Genomic DNA, 6,000 nt, shown 5'->3' with positions numbered 1-6,000 from the left:
GGAAAATGTTCCTTGAGAAACACTGAAAGAGATACAAGATACAAGGGGTAAAAGAAGTGGAAAGAATTATAGGTCTGAGCTCATCTCCATTAGATGTTGCTTGATTTAATTGGCATCGAGAAACCTTGTATTGGTGTGGCACTTATTTAGCACTATTGCCTATTTTAATTTTACACAGGTGTACATTGTTATATAGTGGGATACTGAAAACAATATCGGAATCAGAAACAGAATTTATTGTCATGAACAAATCATGAAATTTGGTGTTTTTGTGACAGCGTCATAGCGTAAATATTCATATTATAACCATCTAACAGCAGTATTAAATAAATAAAAATAAAATGGTTATGAACAAAAAGTAAGGCAGTGTCTTTGGTTCATTGATTATTCAAGAATCTGATGGCAATGGGGAAGAAGCTGTCCTTTTGCAGTTGAGTCATCATCTTTAGGCTCCTGTACTTTTTCCCTATGGTAGAAGAGTGAAGAGGGTATGGCCCGGGGGACATGGTGTGATGGCATAGGAGTTGTTGGAACATCTCTCCCAGCAGATTTGCATACAAGTGACCTTAAACTACATCAAAGTTATTAAATTGTGATTTAACAAACAACTAAATATAACTATGAAGAAAACTAGAGCTCAAACGACGAAGAAACTGACTTTAAGACCATCAGTAAGTTTAGAAGTTCATCCTACCTTAGAAACGGAGCCTGCAACCTGAAGTATTCATCCCCTCCATTCCCCCCTCCACCCCATGGGCAGCGTCGACTGCTGGCAGCGCTCTAGGTGGCGCCAGCGCCTGGACTGTAGAGCCCTGGGAAAGATGGCATCCGGAGCTCCCCTCCTGAAGCTGAAGATACAGTGTGCATATGCGCCGTAGTGCGCATGCTCACCATACTGAGCATTTTTAACCCTTGGGGGGCTACTTCTCGTCGGTCCAGTGAGTCTGGATCGACTGAGAGTGGGCTTCATACCCGAGGGGAGGGGGAGAGAGGAGCTGAGAAGATTGAAAAGAAGCTTAAAGGGGCAGCAGAAGGGGGAGTGGACCAGCCACATGGAAACAGCACTGGGGAAGAGCTGATCAGCGATCCAGAAGAAAAGGTGCCTGAAAAATTTAAACCTGGTCAGGGTAGGCCTTTTACTAAATCTAAAGAATATTTTGATGGACATTTCCAAAATATTGACAACAAATGTCAATGGGTTTTACTTCTGTCACTAATCAACAGGCTAGAGTTAGGGATGATATTTCTACTGTTAAAGACTGAAATGGTGAAACATGCAAAAGTGGTGGATAAAGTACAAGAAAAAGTAAATAAGATAGATGATAAATTGGAGGTCTGTGTTAAAACTATTGGTCAATATCAAGAAAAAATTGATACGTACGATGATTCTTTTATGGGATAGAGAGTCCAGAAAGAAGATTTATTTAAAAAAATTGAGACCCTGGAGAATCAGAGTCGTAGGAATAATGTGAAGATTGTTGGACTACCAGAAGATTATGAAGGATCAGATCCAGTGAATTTTTTTTTGTAAATGGATACCAGAAGTGTTGGGCGCTGATGTGGTGGTGTGAGCAGTGGAAGAATCACAGCCACCACATTGAGGGTCATTAACGACTGTTTTTATTCCAATTCAGCCCGCCCCTATAAGGGCAGCATGAGCTCAGTCACCTGGTGCATTGTGACATCATAATCATTGCCCAGGGTGGGCACTGGAAGGGATGCTGGAGTCAGAGAGAAAACTCTGAGGATGCCATTTACCCATGGTTGCCCCACCATGTGTCAACACAAGCGGTGCCAATTCACGAGGATGTGCGCTGCCATACAACCCCCTCCTTCAGAACCGGCTACGCGTCCTGTTACTTTGGTGGCCAGCCCTGCACTTGGGCCCAGCTGTCTGCACCATCTGTGATGTCCAGATGGGCCACCTTCAGGTGGTCCACCGTAAAAAGTTCATCTCTGCCCCCCCCCCAACGTCCAGGGTGAAGGTTCCACTGGATCGGTGCAAGACTTTGTATGGCCCCTCGTACGTTCACTGTAGCGGTGCACATTGTGGTCCCCTCCTGACAAAAATGAACTAGGCTTAGATGAGCTCTTTGGGGAGATTAAATGGCCGGGTTCCATGGTGTGCTGGTGGTGGGGGAGCTAGGGAGGCCAGTTGCCTGTGTAGTTCTGCCAGCAGGTTTTTGTCGGTGGCATGGTGTCAGGGTCTGGGCCAAAAAACTCACCCAGCAGGGAAAGTGGTACGCTATAGTCCATTTCCGCTGTTGAAGCCTGCAGGTCTTCCTTGGGTGCTGTCCTAATCCTGAGGAAGACCCAGAGTAATCTGGTCCAGAGGGCCTGGCCACGTGATGCCTTCAGATACCTGTGGAACCTCTCCACCAAACTGTTGGACTACGGGTAGTATGCTGTGATGTGGTGGAGCTTGACCCCCAGGAGCTTCGCCATCTTAGTCCACAGGGCAAATGTAAACGTAAACTGCACCCCTCTGTCACTAGTGATGTGTGTCGGGACTCCGAAATGGGTGATCCATTGGCTGACCAGAGTCCTGGTGCACGTCTCCGAAGAGGCCTCCTTATTCGGGACAGAGTCCGGCCACCTTATGGCCTGATCCACCACTGTGAGGAGGTAATGAGCCTCCTTGGACACCGGCAGGGGCCCGACGACAACAACATGGATGTGTTGGAATCTGTGAATCACCGGGTCGAATTTCCAGATGGACAGGAGAGCGCATCCGCCACTTCATTGTCCTTTCCGGCCCTGTGTTGGATGTCGTTCATAAACTCAGACATGTATGAGAGGTGGTGCTACTGTCTGGTGGACCACGGATCCTTGGCCATCGTCAGTGCTTGAGTGAGGCTCTTGTCCTCGAGGAAGTAGCAGAAATGGCGGATGGCTAAATACAGCGCCTGTTGAAGGCGCTGTATTTGAGCTCTGGCAGGTGCAGCTGCTTGCTGAAAAAGGCCAGTGGGCGCCATTGTCCATCGTAGTACTGTTCAAGAACCCCACCCCCCCCACTGCCGTAGCTGAGGCATCCACGGAGAGCACCGTGTGTGCCTCCGGCCATGAGTGCACCAACAGCATGGTGCTGGCTAGAGCTTCCTTTGTTGTGTTGAAAACCTTGTCTACCTCCTCTGACCACGATAAAGTCTTTTTTTTTTGTGTCCATGGGCATGAACAATGGGCTCATGGTGCGCACGGCTCCGGGGATGAAACGATGGTAAAAATTCACCATTCCCACGAACTCTTAGAGACCTTTCAGGGTGGAAGGTTTGGGGAATCGTTGAACAGCCACTACCTTCTCTGGCATCAGCGTGGCACCAGCAACCGAAATGGTGTGCACCAGGAACTGTAGGGACTCCTTGCCAAATTGGCATTTGGCCGCGTTGACCGTGAGGCCGAAGTCTGCCAGCCGGGCAAAGAATGTGCGGAGGTGAGCTTTGCGTTCATCATGGTTGCGACTGGCAATGAGAATATCATCCAGGTAAATGAAAACAAAGTCCAGGTCTTTTCCAACTGTGTCCATGAGGCACTGGAACATTTGGGCCTTGTTCTTTAGACCGAATGGCATACGCAGGAACTTGAAGAGGCCAAAAGGGGTGATAATGGCCATCTTACCCACATCGTCTGGAAGCACTGGGATCTGATGGTATCCCCATATGAGGTCCACTTTGGAGAAGACCCGAGTGCCGTGGAGGTTGGTGGAGAAGTCCTGTATGTGGGGCACCGGGTACCAGTCGGGGGTGGTTGCACCATTCAACTGATGGTAGTCCCTGCACAGTCTCCAGCCCCTGGACAATTTCAGCACCATATGGAGCAGTGATGCCCAGGCGCTGTCCGAGCGCCGGACAATTCCCAGTTCCTGGAGCATGGAGAACTCTTCCTTTGCCTGCTGGAGCTCCTTGAGTGGCAGGCGTCTGAGTCTAGTGTGCCGTGGGGGGCCCTGTGTGTCGATGTGGTGGAAGACCCCATGCTGGGGCAGGGAGGCGTTGAACTTGGCTATAAGATGGTGGGGAATTCATGGAGGATCTAGTCGAACTCATCCTTGGTGGCAGCTCTGGTGGTGATTTCGGGCCTGCAGGCTTCTACTGAGTCCAATTGGGTGGAGAGGAATGGTCAGGCATTGACCAGTCTTTTGCCCTTCATGTCGACCAGTAGGCCATGAGCTCTGTGGTAGTTAGCCCCTAACAGCGCGGTGCCCACGGAGGCTAGGACAAACTTCCAGTGGAACTTCTCCTTCCCAATCTAGATCTGTGCCCTGCGGGTGCCGTAGGTCCTGATGGTTGCTGCCCACAAGGTTGGACTTCGAGATCGGGAGCGAGTCTCTAATGCTGTGGGGGGAAGGACACTGAGCTCAGCCCATGTCCACCAGGAATCGGCGGCCGGTGGATCTGTCCGTCACATGAAGGAGGCTATTTGTTTGGCCAGCCATCGCAGCCATCAACGGTGGCTAGCCTGGTCATTTCCTGAAACCTGCAGGGCTGGCGGCACTTACGGGCTTGCATTCCCCAGTGCTGGTGGTAGAAACACCAGGTCAACTGGCCCTCCTCTGACTTGGTCTTGAGAGCAGCTTGCGGTCGGCTGGCTCCTGGTCATGCCACCTGGTTGAGGGCTGCCCTGTTCTCCCTCTTAGTGCACCAGAGGGCATCCACACGGGCTGCTGCTCTCCTCAGGTTCAAGAAGTCTTCAACTGTGAGGAACAGCTGATGTCCTCCGGCATCTGTTCCAGGAATCTCTGGTGGAAGAGAAAACAAGGCTTGTGGTCTTCCGCCAGGGCCAGCATTTCGTCCATCAGCAGCGACGGACTTTTGATAGTTAATTGTAAGATTTCTTCAGAATCTTGGACTTTGGTGAATATTTATGCACTGAATGTCGATGCTGAAATTTTTTCAGGATGTTTTGTTTAATATGTCAGAGTCTAAAGATCAAATGATAATAGAGGGTGATTTTAAATGTTTGGATCCAGAGATGGATAAGTCAGGTAAAGCTGTACATAAGAAAAAAATGGCTAAGAAGTTACTGTTTTTGATGAAGGAATTGAATTTACTTGATGTGTGGAGGAAGTTGAATGTAAAAGAGTAAGACTATTCAAATTATTCAGCACAATACGATATTTATTCTCGAATTGACTTTTTTAACGTTGACTCAGTTATTACAATGTAGTGGAGACTGAATACAAAGCTAAGCTTTTATCTGACCATTCATTAGTGTTGTTGACGTATGTTGGGACTGAAGTGGTGCAACCCTCTTATTGTTGGAGATTTAATCTATCATTGTTAAAAGATTAGGTATTTTGAATGTTCATAATAGAACAAATTCAACAGTTTTTGTATATAAATAGAGATTCGGTGATTAGTAAGTTTATATTGTGGGATGCATTTAAAGTGTTTTTGAGAGGACAGATTATTAGTTATACAGTTAGATTTGAAAAAAAAAAACCAAACCTGAGCTGAATCAGAAAGGTTGGAACAGGAAATTGGAGTTTTAGAAAATGAGTTACAAACGGAGAAAAATAATAGGGAGAATAGATGTAAATTGGATGCTTTGAAATTGGAACGTTACAAATTTACAGGGTTGAAGGTTATTAAAATCATTTAATCAGAGATATGAGTTAGAAGATAAAACACATATGGTATTGGTATGGTAGTTGAAATCTGAACAAATGTCAAGAAGGATAAAAAGCAGTGAGGAAGAATTTAGGGACATCTTATAGCTCACAAGATATCAATGACCAGTTCAAGGAATTTTACAGGAAACTGTATACCTCTGAAATAAGACAAGGTGAGATCAACATAGAGGAGCTCTTAAGAGGTCTGCAGTTGCCAAAGTTAAATGACTGGACTAGGGATCAGTTGGAGAGACCAAGTGGTTTGGAAGAAATTAGATCTGCTTTGAATTCTATGCCAAATGTTAAATCTCCAGGGGAGGATATACAGTCCAATTTTACAAAAAGTTTCAAAGTTTAGTTTTTCCAGTATTTGAGGAAGTTCTTCAACAGGTATC

The 6,000-nt window shown here is 46.8% G+C and overlaps 1 long non-coding RNA gene across 3 annotated transcripts in view; it reads left to right on the top strand.

Moving 5' to 3' along the window:
- Positions 1–1,749: 1,749 nt before the first annotated feature.
- The window catches only part of LOC138757452 (uncharacterized), an 88,912-nt gene continuing 84,661 nt past the window's right edge, over positions 1,750–6,000 (top strand). For 2 of the 3 annotated variants that reach the window (XR_011353605.1, XR_011353606.1), the window contains exon 1: positions 2,034–4,818. This is a non-coding gene — a long non-coding RNA (uncharacterized lncRNA). The other variant, XR_011353607.1, reaches the window with a different exon arrangement.

Source organism: Narcine bancroftii, chromosome 3 (assembly GCF_036971445.1).
Source record: "Narcine bancroftii isolate sNarBan1 chromosome 3, sNarBan1.hap1, whole genome shotgun sequence".
In the NCBI taxonomy this organism is placed as follows: Eukaryota; Metazoa; Chordata; class Chondrichthyes; order Torpediniformes; family Narcinidae; genus Narcine; species Narcine bancroftii.
This window is presented reverse-complemented; position numbering and strand designations above follow the sequence as displayed.